Raw genomic sequence first — 15,390 nt, 5'->3', positions numbered from 1 at the left:
AGCCATGGGATAAAAGCATTGCAAGTAACCTTCTACCCACCATAGAAATCATAGGAAGTCAAAAGTCCCCACCAAGTAATGAAAACAGTCAACGGGACCCAACGAATAGATTCATTGTTTGACCGACAGATGGAGCTCGCCCACGTCTGTTGCGTTGTAGCGACTTGTCAGTGCCAATGTAAAGTCTACTAACCACGCGTTCCAAGCACAATATAAATAATCAATACTTTATCAGAAACATAATCCCTTAGGCCACCATGCCCATTAGAAAATTTCACGACTGTTGTTTTTATCTAGTTCATTGTGTTATCGTGTTTATGGTCCAAATCATTAGCTATACATGTCATTAAAACAATCAATATATTCCTGAAAAACAGAATAAATTAGGCCACCATGCACTTTAGAAACACGTCCTACTGCTGTGGATATCTAGTCCATGTTACTCGAGAGAGAAAGGAAAAAAACACACAGAGAGAGAGGGGGAGAGAAAGAGAAAAAAAGAGAGAGAGAGGGAGAGAGAGAGAGAGAGAGAGAGAGAGAGAGAGGGAGAGAGAGAGAAATAGAGAAAGAGAGAAAGAGGGAGAGATAGATAGATAGAGAGAGAGAGAGAGAGAGAGAGAAAGAGAGAGAGAGAGAGAGAGAGAGAGACTCTACCCGCAAAGCGATATCTCAAAAGTCCCCATAATGATAATGATGATGATGATGATGATGATGATGATGATGATGATGATGATGATGATGATGATGATGACAAGAATGTAGGTGATGATGATGTTGGTGTTGATCAGAAAGATTATAAGTATTGTGTGATGAACAGGTTATTCTATATAATATATAACTGTATTTAGTCTGTCAAATTGGGTCATGCACCAGGGACTGAGAGTTGGACTTAACCCTTACCTAAAGCTTCACTGTTTAACACTGACCCACTACCAATAATTTGTTATACCGATTAGCCATTACTCCCAATCATAAACGCATTGGGATATAAAGAAACATTTGCATTTTACTTACTTGTTGTATGAAGTCCATTTGTAGCCATCAGGCCTTGGGATACAAATGTACCCCACAATTCAAGAATAGTGTTTAATATCAATAGTATTGCTGATGGCTAAGGATCCCTTGTAAAGTGCTTTCAGAATGCTTAGTGAAAATTGCGCTATATAAAAGCTCAAGATTTTAAAACATAAATTGGTTGAAATCGAAAAATATGATTACAACTGAGACTGTGATTTTTATAAACCCGTTTCAGTTTAATTGATTTTACTTTTAAAAATGAAATCTGTGAAGGTGCGTTTCAAAACAAAGCCAAACAAAATAATGAGGAAAATACAAGAATAAAGTAAAACCTAAAATACCACCAGCCTCAATTGGGGATCGAACATCAGATCTCCTGATTACCGGTCAGGCGTTCTATCATTACACAACATATTATATCTTGGTTTACGAGTAGTAGGTATGGAGGTTCTCGTGCCTCATGTGAAACTACATGGCAACAATAAATCGTCCCAATTGGAAGTGAGCTCATACCAATATGACCGATAGAAATTGGATTCACTAGTCTGATGTCATGTCGCCTAGCAACGGCGAGCAGCCTGATTCTAAACAAAGAACATGGGTCCTTTTTATTCTTCATGCTGGCTAGATATTTTCATATCTCATGTGATCAGAATGCACAAAAGTAAAAAAATGATCATATTTATAATGTTTTGCTCGTCTGGATATGCTTTTATGCTCGTCGGAGAAATATTTCATTGGGGCGTCCGCCATTGTTCCGATAGTTTAGAGCCAGTTACTAAGTTACCATGCGTCATTACGAGGGAAGTGACGTCATAACTGTTGAAGCCTATTGACATCATACCAATATGGCCGACAGAAAGTAACGTCATTCTAATTTGGTGGAAGTGATTTAATCAAAATTTACGCCCATATATGTAGCGGTAAAAATGCTTGTAACATCGAACTATATCAAACGATTTCTAACCCAGTGACATTGTGGTTTTGGTAGAACAGTTTTGAACATATTAGCTGCTATTCTTTTATTTATAGATTTTCATCAAAAATCAAGCTGAGATTGGTGGATACTTGTTGACTAAATGGGATTGAAATAATATAGTATCCTAAATAATATAGTATCCTGTTTCAAGCGGTCAAATGATCCCATGCGATTTATAATTGTTTCTATGGTATAAATTTTATCAATCGTCGTAAGAGGTCGGATGGGTGATAATCTTTTAACACAGGTCAAATTTCCTTCTCCCCAAATAACATGAAAGTCCACCCCATTATCCGCAGCGGTTAGTATCAACTCACATCCGACTCAAACAATATGGAATGCAAAATGTTGACATATTTGAGGTGAAACTGCATCCCAGTAATGCTGATTTATATCCCTTTAGTTCGAATCCTTTCAAAATGGTTTAAAAGATCCTTCTTTTGGATCGCAACAATAAATCTTTCAACCAGGATATAATTTCGAAAATGACATCGGGTCATTGACTTTTGCCCCTCTTCATTCGACTTTTCAAACATTACATTCAGCCCAACTGATGCAAAATACAACCAGGTGAGGGAAGAAGTAAGTGATGAAAATAATCCAGTGAGTGTATACTCCATCACTTTCTTTTTTCTTTCTTTCATCATAAATAAAACACCAAACTGCAATCAACAAATTTATTTGATTTTAAAATATAGTTAAAAAGGGTTAAAATAAAGTGTTTGTCAAAAATGTAAGAAAAATCAAAAAGAACAACAAAAGCGTTACAATAATATCTAGTTACTTATCAAATTTGTAATTTGTAAAGTATAGTATGCTTACTCATGCCATCTTTCATAAATAAGTGACTCATCGCATCAAAAAGGTATGAACAGGATGTTGTAAATTGAATTTATAGTCGATAATTTGAACATTTTAGTTAATTTTTTTCCGTGATAGTGGAGAATAAATACATTTTAAAATTATAACAAAAAAAACAAAAAAAAAACCAAAACTCAAATGTTAGTATTAGCAAAACTCGGGAGAACAGCTGGAAGCATGAAAAAGTGGGGGCTCGCTGACCTAAGAGTCTGCTCCCTAGATGCTGTGGTGTGGGTTTCGTGTTGGAGCGACCACCATCGGTGATGATGATGATAATGATGATGATGATGATGATGATGATGACGATGATGATGAATAAGAGATTGAATGAGTGAGTGAATGAGCGAGAGAGAGAGAGAGAGAGAGAGAGAGAGAGAGAGAGAGGGAGGGAGAGAGAAAGACAGAGAGAATGAGTGAGAGAGCGAGTGAGTGAGTGAGTGAGTGAATGACAAAAGGAGTGAGTGTGTGACTGTTAATTAATTCAACCAGACTCAACGAAATTTCAAACCGTGGTACTGCTTTTCAATACTGCACCTGTGGTTGTTGTTATTTCTTCAAACCTGCAATGTGTCATCCTTCACTTCTCTTTCTCGGGAACTTGGTAGGTCTTCGAAGCGTGAATAGTGAATATCTAGTCTCCTTACAGTTACATGCGTTCCTGGGAAATTGGATGACATAGATATCTGTTTTGTGTCAAGGGTTCGTTTATTCGGTAATAATTATTATTATTACTATTATTATTATTATTATTATTATTATTATTATTACTTTTATTATTACTTTTATTATTATTATTATTAGTAGTAGTAGTAGTAGTAGTAGTAGTAGTAGTAGTAGTAGTAGTATAGTAGTAGTAGTATAGTAGTAGTAGTAGTAGTAAGTAGTAGTAGTAGTAGTAGTAGTAGTAGTAGTAGTAGTAGTAGTAGTAGTAGTAATAGAAGTAGTAGTAGTAGTTGTTGTAGAAGTAGTAGTAGCAGCAGTAGTAGTAGTAGTAGTAGTAGTAGTAGTAGTAGTAGTATAGTAGTAGTAGTAGTAGTAGTAGTAGTAGTAGTAGTAGTAGTAGTAGTAGTAGTAGTAGTTGTTGTTGTTGTTGTAGAAGTAGTAGTAGCAGTAGTAGTAGTAGTAGTAGTAGTAGTAGTAGTAGTAGTAGTAGTAGTAGTAGTAGTAGTAGTAGTAGTAGTAGTAGTAGTAGTAGTAGTAGTAGTAGTAGTAGTAACAACAACAACAACAACAACAACTGCTGCTACTACTACTACTACTACTACTACTACTACTACTACTACTACTACTACTACTACTACTACTACGTAGTAGTAGTAGTAGTAATTTGTAGATAAGTTGTTACCAATCGTCTCAAAACGGTAATTTGCTCGAGGTAACAACACTAAACCTGTAGAATAATGGACAGAAACAACGCTGTTAAGTGTTAGATACTCACTCATTTTACAACTGAGTACAGCGAGAGAATGTGAGTATAGGACTCAACTTTTCGCCGCTCATCGCGGGACTCGAACACTGGTCCTTCATGTCTGAAGACGACATTAAGACTTGCTTTAGTTATTGAGGTTCGCGGGATTTTTTTCTGAATTTTCTGGCCACCCTGCACTGATCGGGTAGCTGGGTCTTTTAGATTTGGCGGAAAGTGTGTAGTACTGGTGACAGCATCTGCCTTTTACTCGCCCTGTATTTATATTGAAATTTCATGTGATATATTCATTTACTTGGCCTGGTTTTTGCATTTGGAAATGTAGATTCTGCAGTTCCTAGTGTTTGAAGTGATTTAAATTCAGAAAGTATGTTCAAGATGGACTTTTAGATATGATTGAAAATATTAAAAAATTTTAAAGTTCTACAATTCGCACAATTTATGTTTAATCCTACACACCTCAGTCAATAGTTGTCACTCCTTGTTCGACCACTTTTACTTACCTGTAGAGTTGTCAACTATATCCCGAAAGGCGTATTTTTACGCTTTTTAGAATCAAATTACACTTTTATGCCATTACTACACGGCTATGTGGCTAGTGGTATGACACTCGATTTCGGATCGGAAGGTCCTGGGTTCGAGCCTCGCGCTCGGCGCATAGGTGAGTCCTTGGAAAAGGCCGTTAACAGCGTTGTCTTTGTCCGAAAAATTGTAATATCGCCTAACATGCGCCATGCCCCGTCCTACAAGTTAAATGTTGCTGTTGATCAGGGACCCCTTCTAAAACGCTTTGATCACATTTAGTGGATATTGCGCTATATAAAACTCAATTATTATACACCCATCGTCCCCAATCATCTCTATCACTACTACTACTACTACACCTATTATAACCACCACCATATCATGATCACTACGATGACCACTACCATCCCCACCACCACATCATCAATGTCACTACTACCACCACATAATAATTGCTACCACTACTACAACAACCACCACCACCACATCATCACTTTTAATACTACTACAACAACCGCCACCACATCATCATGACCATCACTACTGCTACACCAACTACCACCATATCATTATCATTACCATTGCTACTACAACCAACGCCACCTCCATTCACTTATTACCACCACTACTTCTACTACTACTACTACTACTACTACTACTACTACTACTACTACTACTACTACTACTACTACTACTACTACTACTACTACATCATCATCATCACTACTAATACTACTACAACCACTACACATTTATCATCACTACCACCACTTCTATAACCACTGTCACGTTACTGTAGAACGAGCTTAAGTCTCAATGGGATATCAGCTTTAGGCAACCATGAGTTGTTATTTTTCAAACCTGTTGCTATGCTATCTTGTGATGACAACGCCTCTCAGTCGTCATATGAATACTACTCACCATGGTTATATAAACCCATGGCAGGCCGCACAAACGTCACTTGCTATCCTTCACATAATGCAGGGTTGATTGTGTAAAGTACGTTCGGAGCCGGAAGATAGCAAGGCATAGTGCAGGTTACTGTACTGTGCAAGCCCATGAACGGGTGACCGAATCATATTACAGCGAAGGTAAATCTGTTACTATATGTCCCAATAAAAGTCTAACACAGAGAAGGCGAAAATTGTGTTATACAGGCCGGTACAGAATAAAACAAATATAACACAGGAGACCAAACACTGTGTTGTAAAATATCAACAAGCTGGTCGGGAGGTGGCGGAGTAAAACGCGACATAATTTTTCGTAATATCACATCTCAGTAAAAGAGTGTGATAATAAAAAGGTGCCCGTTAACAATGGGAGCAATCTATATTTATGTTTTCGTCCAGCCGAATCATCAATCACGCGATTTGTTGCTGTCCAACGATTGGAAATTTCTGAACAACTGTAAACACGCTGCTTTGTTTATGAAAGTTGTAAACATACCCATGTGTCAAGCTGAACACACTGACTAATCGTAATGTTAGTTCAAAATCTGTGAACACCTTTCACTATGTGGGTCACTTTGAGCACATATTCCAATGTGACCAATGGCCTCGAGCACATGGAATGTAATATAAATCATGCCCATTGAGTCGGTCAAGTCTCTATCCAGATCCAAAAGGATAGTGATAAGTCCTGTACGTAAAATAAATTTGAGAAGCACGGTTGTTCTCAATATTTGTTGGGTCGTGATCGGCATAAAGTGAAGGAGTGTCCACACTACATATCTTCACCAAAATCAGAGCAACGCTGTGTCAAGATTACAGAGGAGCAAACCCGATACGACAACAAGACAAGATTTGTTTGTGTGTGTTGTATTGTCTTTATGTGTTATTAAATACTTTGTTGTCAAAATTTTCATTTTTATTATTTTACATTTTCTGTATCTTTTAAAATAAAATTATGATTTAATTTAACCAGCAGAATTGTTTAATAACTTACAGCTATACTTTTGTGAAACCTTTTGTAAAATCATTAGTCCGATTGTAGTTGAAAATATCTTATATAATTTTAATGTCATAAAATTAGTGACAATTATTTGGAGGGAACAGTTTTAAAGAAATATAAAGTCTAGCCGTTAAAACTACTCACTTAGTTTGGCCCATTTAAAAAAAAGTATTAGAAAGTCGAGCTGTTAATGCTACTCACTTTGTTATGTGTAAATTCCTTTCTCATCCATTCAGTTTATCTCTCATTCATTTTATTCATCCAGTCGCATTTTACTGTTGTTATACTGTAAAAAGTGTTCACTCTCATCGATGTATTTCTAAAATAAATACTAACCTGTTATTGTTTTGATCGACAGATTAATGTTATTGGGGCAGTGAAGACATATCACACGGTCAAACAAACAGAAAGTGAGAGGACAGGCAACAGGACAAATAGGTGAATATTACTCTGTCACGCCGTGTAGTCTATTTTCCACGTTAATTTTCGCACTTGTCACCCTATGTTAACGCGAAGTGAGCTGTGTTTTTTAAATTCTAAATTCAACCCTATTTTCCATTGAAATTGAGCCTATCTACAATTACAGAAAAACGCAAAATAAAGTTTTGATAAATTGTATCCCGCTTTAAAAGAGCAATGGCAATTATCTTCAACTCACTATTAGAGTTCATTAAGTGTAGTAAATGATATAGATAATAAACGTGCTGTGATGCTTGTTTTACTAGATTTAAGTGCGGCATTCGACACTATCGATCAAAATTTACTTTTGACTAGACAACGGGATCAATTTCATATCAGTGGCACATGTTGCTTGAATTTTGTTTTTTTGTATGCATGCTTATTAAGTATCATGTAGTGTTGTGATTTTTAATTTTGTTGTTTTTAAACATTTTTATTTTTATTACGTAAAGCGCCGCAGAGCACGATTAACGTGGAAGTTTAGGCACTATATAAATTCATTATTTACTATTACTATTTATTACACACTCATTAAGTTCTTTTCAGAAGAAAAGCGAAGGTTAGTGACTAGTGTTCACACACCGAGCAATTTAGAATAATACACTACAGTATTTTTTAAAATAAGATTATAATTTACTTTAACCAGCAGACTTGGGAGCTTTTGTAAAATCATTAGTCCGATTGTAGATGAAAATATCTTATATAATTTTAATGTCATAAAATAAGTGACATCATTAGTTTTTGGAACTTAATTCATTTGAAATAAAGGGGCTTTGGATGGGATGGTATTTAGCAATGTGTTTACTTATTGTATAGTTGTACAGCTATCAATTGAGAATTTTAGGATATCAAATACACAATGCCATATACCATCCGAGTTCCCTTGTCTTGTTTCAGGAAATTCGTCTTTTTGCATTGAAATTCCTCCGAGTTGTGTCTGAAATTCCTGTAAGCCAAGATTTTACTTGGCTTCTCTGGATAATAATAATAATAATAATAATAATAATAATAATAATAATAATAATAAATAATAATAATAATAATAATAATAATAATAACAATAATAATAATAACAATAATAATAATAATAATAATAATAATAATGTTAATAATAATAATAATAATAATAATAATAATAATAATAATAATAATAATAATAATAATAATAATAATAATAATAATAATAATAATAATAATAATAATAATAATAATAATGATCGACACTAACACGAGGGATGATTTTAAAAAGGAAGCAAAAGATTATATTTAACAGTAATCTTTATTATGCTCGGCGGATTATGCGATGGACTTTAAGAACCGTTCATCGGTAACATTGTTTATTTATAATCAAATAAACATTGAATTTTCACTACAGCCGAAACTGAACTATCTGACAACATTGCTGGTCGAAAGCATTATCTATTCAGTCATGCCACTATACTTTGCACTGTGTTAAGAGTATTAAAAAGTAACTTACTTAACAAACTATTAACTATTTTGGATTCAATGATCATTTACTATCGATATGAGATAACACCAGCGGCGTGGCATGCTTACAGTATAAAGTGGTGCCAGACGAAAATGACTTACACATGCTACATGTGTAAATATAAAAGAAAGAAAAAAAAAAACTTACATACTTGTAAAGTAAATTTGCATGGTGATGTTTCTATTCCTGCAAATCTTTTCAATAGTTTGTTTATATAAATCACGAACGAATATATTGATTGGAGTTTGGACACTGAGGGAAATGGCTAAAGGGACACATGCAGACATTGAATGTCAATCGAACAAAGGGTAATTTCAAAACTTACAAAGCGTAAGAATGTAAACAGCCCATGGCCTATTAAAAGAGTACTGTAGCTACGTCATGAAACAGCCCCATTCCACTTCGGAAATCAAACATGACACCATACAAGATCTCTCTCTCTCTCTCTCTCTCTCTCTCTCTCTCTCTCTCTCTATCAATCTATCTACCTATCTCTCTCTCTGTGTGTGTGTGTGTGTGTGTATGTGAGATGAACGCACACACACACACAAAGTCAAACACGCATATTCACGCGAAGATCATGCATTTAGCATATAGCATCACTATCAAGAAATGTTTGACTTAACTCGTTCACATTCCTTCATATCAAATTTTGCAGCAATGATGATGATGATGATGATGATGATGATGATGATGAGATGATGATGATAATATAATATAATATAATAATAATAATAATAATAATAATAATAATAATAATGATAATAATAATAATAATATAATAATAATAATAATAATAATAATAATAATAATAATAATGATAAAAATAATATAATTAATATATACAATAATCACGACACAGAGAGAGAAACAAATGAACTTGTTAATAATCTGATTTCGATAATAATAAAGATGGTCGAAGTTACCATACTATGACTAGGATGTAAATGACCAACATTAGCTATTTTTCCCCAGTCCAACAGAGTTGGAGCAAAAATTCCTCGGCACCTAGGCGGGTTTTTTTCTCGTATGTGAAGATGGTAAAAATTAGAGCCAGGTATTCAATGTGGCAACATTATAGTACATTATAGTAATAGTTAAATGGAGCCAGCAAAGATCCGCTCCTTGGAATCGTTTGAGTGGGGAAATCCAGTCACTCGCTCAGCCATAGTACACAGTCGCTGACGACAGTCATCAACGGACTGTGTGAATCGGGAGAAAAGCGTGGGTAGAAGGCGTTGTGACAGAAAGTCTGTTTCGCACTGTTGATAAAAGGCGATATATACCATTTCTCAGTTTTATATATTTAAAAAAATGCTGTTATCCATTTTTAAAACATGGATGTGGTGCCAGGCACCATTTGAACCAATAGAGCCACGCCACTGGATAACACTACACTCCGCTATACTTGCCTACTTGCACTGGTAGGTTCGTGAAGAATGGATATTATTCAACTTTACAAGCATGTAACGTGACTTTGGTGACTTAACTGATCAAGAAATTTCACTATAATCTGAATTCTCTTGTCTTTCTTTAAACTAAAAATATGTTTGGTGTACGGTGACATTATTTAAATACTTCACTTAACAAAATCTAACTATTTATAGTCGTCTTACAATTTTTATGTCTACACTTATCTATGGTTCAACGATCAACGGCGCAAATAATTGTTATGAGTTTGGTATCATAATAAAATATGATTTTATCTCGTTTTGTTCACATCTAAAACAATTCTTTAACATAATACAATCTCAAAGTGTGTGATTAAAGACACCAATGAAACTGGAACATCCTTGAAAACAATGGTCAGTTAAAAGTGCTCGTACAGGTAGCACAATGAGGTCAATCAGAGGTCAGATAGTCGTCGAGGGTGGAGATTTAATGACTTTTGGATTTTCAGCTAAATTTTAATGTTCGTTCGTTCTGTGCCGTGATGTGTATTCGACTAGTCTTAATAGAATATACGAAAACTGACATAATTTTCAAAAGCGTATGCACTGTATTTATGATTGAAGAACTGAATGGTCATACTGTAAGATAATAGTTAAAAAGGCATCCATGTCAAGAGCTTGACAGACATAGCAACAAGAGGTCACAGAGGAATCATCAATTATAATAAATACATTGCGTTCAGCCTAAAAACTCATAATATCCTCCAGCCGCAGATAACGTACCAACACACAAAACTACGTGTGACCTTAAAGGGTTATAGATAGAAGGAAGTTGACGTCACTCAGGTCTTTGTTATTGAGTTTTGCCATCGAATTTTATGATTAATTTTCACTAAACTGTATTATTCAGACTATAAACTTTTAAGGTTACACAGTTTTGTGTGTTGGTTATTTTTCTGGATGGCAATCTTGTGAGTTTCTTAGCCAAAAGCACAGAATCTAAAGTTCAGTTGATACAATTTAGTGAGAACTACTCATGAAAATGACTGGCTAAAACAATAAAAAAATAGTTGAGTGACGTCGATTTCGTTCTTTCTATTCTAGGATACTTGTCCCGTTTGTATGAATTGTTGTAACGATTACTCAAGTCACGGATAAAGGGACTGAATCACGTCCCAAACGCAAGCACTCAATAGCCCTTTTTTCGTATAAGTTACCTTAAGTTACATCACGTGGCTGCATCTTTTAATGGTCTCACACTACTCGATTATGATGGTCTATCTAGGCGACGAATCCGTTGCCTCTTTCGTGCACAGTCGCGACACAATGCCCGACGATATGCTCTGCGGTTTCAGGTTCTTGTCCACAGCGCGTATATGTGGGATAGGTAGAAAGTCCAAACTGATGAAGCGTCACTGCCATTAGGCAGATTCTTGGCCTCACTCTATGTACCGTCACCCAATGCCTCCCCTTGTTGGTACTGAAGCCTGGCAACTTCTCTCCCAGTTTCGAGAAGTCTATATTCCCGCCCACTCGTGCTGAGGTTTATTTCGGCTCGAAACGGGGGCACTGTCTATTATGCGTCTCATACTCCCCCCCCCCCTTTGTTTTGTTATGTCAACGCCAGGAAATCATCTCCCTCCGGACATCGGCTGGGTGGGTGGGTGGGGGGGGGGGATAGATATATGTCATCATTGGCCCCAAATCTCTAGTCATTTTGCCAGCGTTCCCTACACCGTGCGTATAGACTTACTTGCGACTTTTTACATCTATCTTCTCAACATTCTTGCTCCTACCCCACACTGGAACGCAATGCTACGAGGTGGAATGGTATATTACCAGGGCAGAAATCGTCACGAGCGACTGATTGGCCCAAGTAGTTCGCACGAGCTTCCCCAGTAGACTGTTGCGTTTCTCTATCGTCCGGGCAATACCTTCTAGATAGACTCGATCGGTATTGCTGCGGTCCAGCGAGAGTCCCAGGCACTACGTTGACGGCCGTAGTCTTTTACTAGCACAGCGATGTGAAGGTTCAGTATTAAAACTGACGGGATTACGTATTAAAACTGGATCACTATGTATTCATATATGAATTAATTGTTTACCCTAGCGACTCTTTTCTGACACTTGTGTCAAAGCTCTCGTGTCAATAAAATTTCATGCATGAGTCGTTCATGTCATCCTACTCGAATCGAACAATAAACAGATTATGGGATTTACCCAGACGAATTTTAATTTTTCACAAATCAGACCTGTTAACCGTGTAAATTCAAGTGTTTGGAAGGCTGTCCAAAATTTATGATTTCAGAATAGAAATGAATGTCTCAAATAAGACCACAACTGATTTCCCATGCTCAAAAGGCGTACCATCTATTTAGGCGTGCAGCATTCTTGGCACTACTGCATTTCCGGACCAATGTTGCTCATTTTACTCCTGATCTGATTATATTTCATGTATTCCGCATACTCAGCGGGTTTTGAATGGATCTCGAAAAGCCAAAGTAATTCAATCATTGTTTTCAAATCTGGACAGCAGTCGTACTTAAAATTGCTAGACTTTGTTACAAAACTAAACACTATGTCGTTTGATCACCGCAACGATGATGATAACGTCATCAGACTTTCTCCCCTCCCCCCTGTTTTGGGGGTATTGATTGGTATAATACATGTGATGTATTGCGATTGTATTTGTAATTAGAAGGTATACACACATGTTTTTCGATCAATGTTATTACAGCCAGTATTCTAATACAAGAGGCATAATGAACTTTGCATTAATGATTTTATCATTTTACCAGATTTAGAGATATGTTTACATAGAAAGCCTTTGTACATGTTTGCTTACATTTTTGTATGTGTAGATGGGTATTCTTAAGTCGCTTGTATGTCTGTGCTACTTTTGTGTGCGTATGTGCTTGTGTTTGTGTGTTCCTGTATGGTAAATAGTATTATACGATTGCGATACACAATCGCTGTGCTTATTATTGATTATTTAGTCATATTGTAATGTGTCAAGTTTAAAAAAAGAAAAGGATTTCAATAATACACGCATCATAGGAGCTAAGGTAAAAACCAATAATTTTTGTAACAGTATTGTTTCGTCTTGGTGGATTCATTCAAGGCATCTGTTGCTTCTGTCTCGCTCCTGGATGGAATCATTTTATAAATGAATAATAAATAAAAGAAAAAAAAATCATTTATTCAGCCCATAGGGGAAATTTGTCTCCATGGTCTATTCCAATGGATGCCTGGTATAACCCAGGCGTCACAGGGGTGCAGCGCCACAAAAATAGCTAGGGTGAGGTGACTTGCTTAAGGCCACAAAGTACAGCTGATCGAACTCGTTACCTTTCCGGTACGAAGCAAAATCCGTACGCCAAGCCACGCTGACCCAGAAATTAAATATCACTATTTTTAAAATATTCAATGCAGGAATATATAAAATGGCTATAACAACAAGAACAACAAACGCAACAATAAAAAAAAAACAACAACGTCATCATTATCAACACCAACAATAAAAACAACAACAACAACAACAACAACAACAACAACAACAACAAACATGGTGAAAGATTTAATGTTGCGATCCAAAAGGAGGATCATCATTTTGAAAGGATTCGAACTAAAGGGATAAATTCTTAATCAGCATTATTTGGATGCGGTGTCACCTCAAATACTTTGATATTTGCATTCCATATTTTTCGAGTCGGATGTGAGGTGATACTAACCGCTTCGGATAATGTGATGGTTACGGTTTGAGATCATGGTCTTTCATGTCGTTTGGGGAGAGGGAAAGTTGGCCTGTATTATAAGCTTGTCACCCATCTGACCTATTACGACAACTGATGAACTTCATACCTAATAAACAATTATGTATCGTATGAGACCACTTGATCCCTCGAAAGAGGATAATTTAACATTTCAAACTCATTTCGTCAACAATTATCCACCAATCTAAGCTTGATTTTTGATGAAGATCAATAAAAAAGAAAATAATAACAGCTGATATGATTCAAAACTACTGTGTCATAAATATTCTACCAAACACAACCGTGTTACTGGGTTGGAAATCGTTTGATAAAGATCGTAGTACAAGCACTTTTATCGCTAAATCTATGAGCGCCAATTTTGATTAAATCACTTCCACCATATTGGTATGATGTCATTTCCTATCGGTCATATTGGAATGACGTCACTTCCAATTGTGACTATTTGCTGCCATGTCGAATCAGATGAGATATGAGAACCTCCTTACCGACTTAAATCAAGATATAATATGCTGTGTAATGACAGAACGTCTGACCGGTAATCAGGAGATCTGATGTTCGATCCCCACTTAAAGCAGGCGGTATTTTGGCTTTTATTTTTTCTTGTATTTTTCTCATTATTTTGGTTGGCTTTCTTTTCATTCACACCTTCATAGATTTCATTTTTTATAGATAGATTGAAGTTGACGTCACTCGAGTCTTTGTAATTGTTTTTTGCAATCCACGTTTATGAGTAATTCTTAGTTAACTGTATTATCCAGATTATAAAAGTTCATGGTTACACAGACGTTTGTGTGTTGCTCCGTTATACTTTAGGATGACAAAGGTGTGAGCTTCTTAGCCAAGCGCATACTATCTATATTAAGAATTAAACTGAAAAGGGTTTATAAAAAACACGACAAAACATTCAGTTGCAGTCATTTTTTATCGATTTCAATCAAATTATTTTTTAATATCTTGAGCCTTTATAATGCGCAATAACAACTAAGCATGCTCAAAGCCCTTTACAAATGATCCTTAGCCAACAGCAACACTAAATATGCCTGTTAAACGACGTTACAATTTTTCAGACAGACACAATGCTGTTAAAAGAAAAGTATTCATCTTACACCTGACTTCGGTGAGATAATGTGAGTAAAGAGCCTTTTCCATTGACTCAACTGTGCGCCGCTTAGACCGGGACTCGAACCAGGACCTTCCACTAGATTACATAGCAGCGTTGATTATGATGCATTTATTATGTGCATTTGTTTGACGTACTAAATCTGTCCTGTCTAAATATATGAAGTTCAAGTTAAACATATTTATTTGCAAAAGGTGGATTGCCCACCACTGTAGATTTTATACAATTATGTGGTGACTTTGTCCATTATTGTGTTATTGAGTTGAAAGATAAATGTTTAATAGTTGACCAAATTTGTTGTTGTTTGTAATATATAGGATTTCTGGTGGGAGAGTGTTCCATTCCTTGATGGTTCTTGGGAAGAAACTGTTTTTATAATTGTTGGTTCTGTGTGTTGGGG

This window comes from Berghia stephanieae, chromosome 2 (genome assembly GCF_034508935.2).
Source record: "Berghia stephanieae isolate SIO BIC M18660-M18661 chromosome 2, UCSD_Bste_1.3, whole genome shotgun sequence".
In the NCBI taxonomy this organism is placed as follows: Eukaryota; Metazoa; Mollusca; class Gastropoda; order Nudibranchia; family Aeolidiidae; genus Berghia; species Berghia stephanieae.
Note: the sequence above shows the minus strand (reverse complement) of the source record.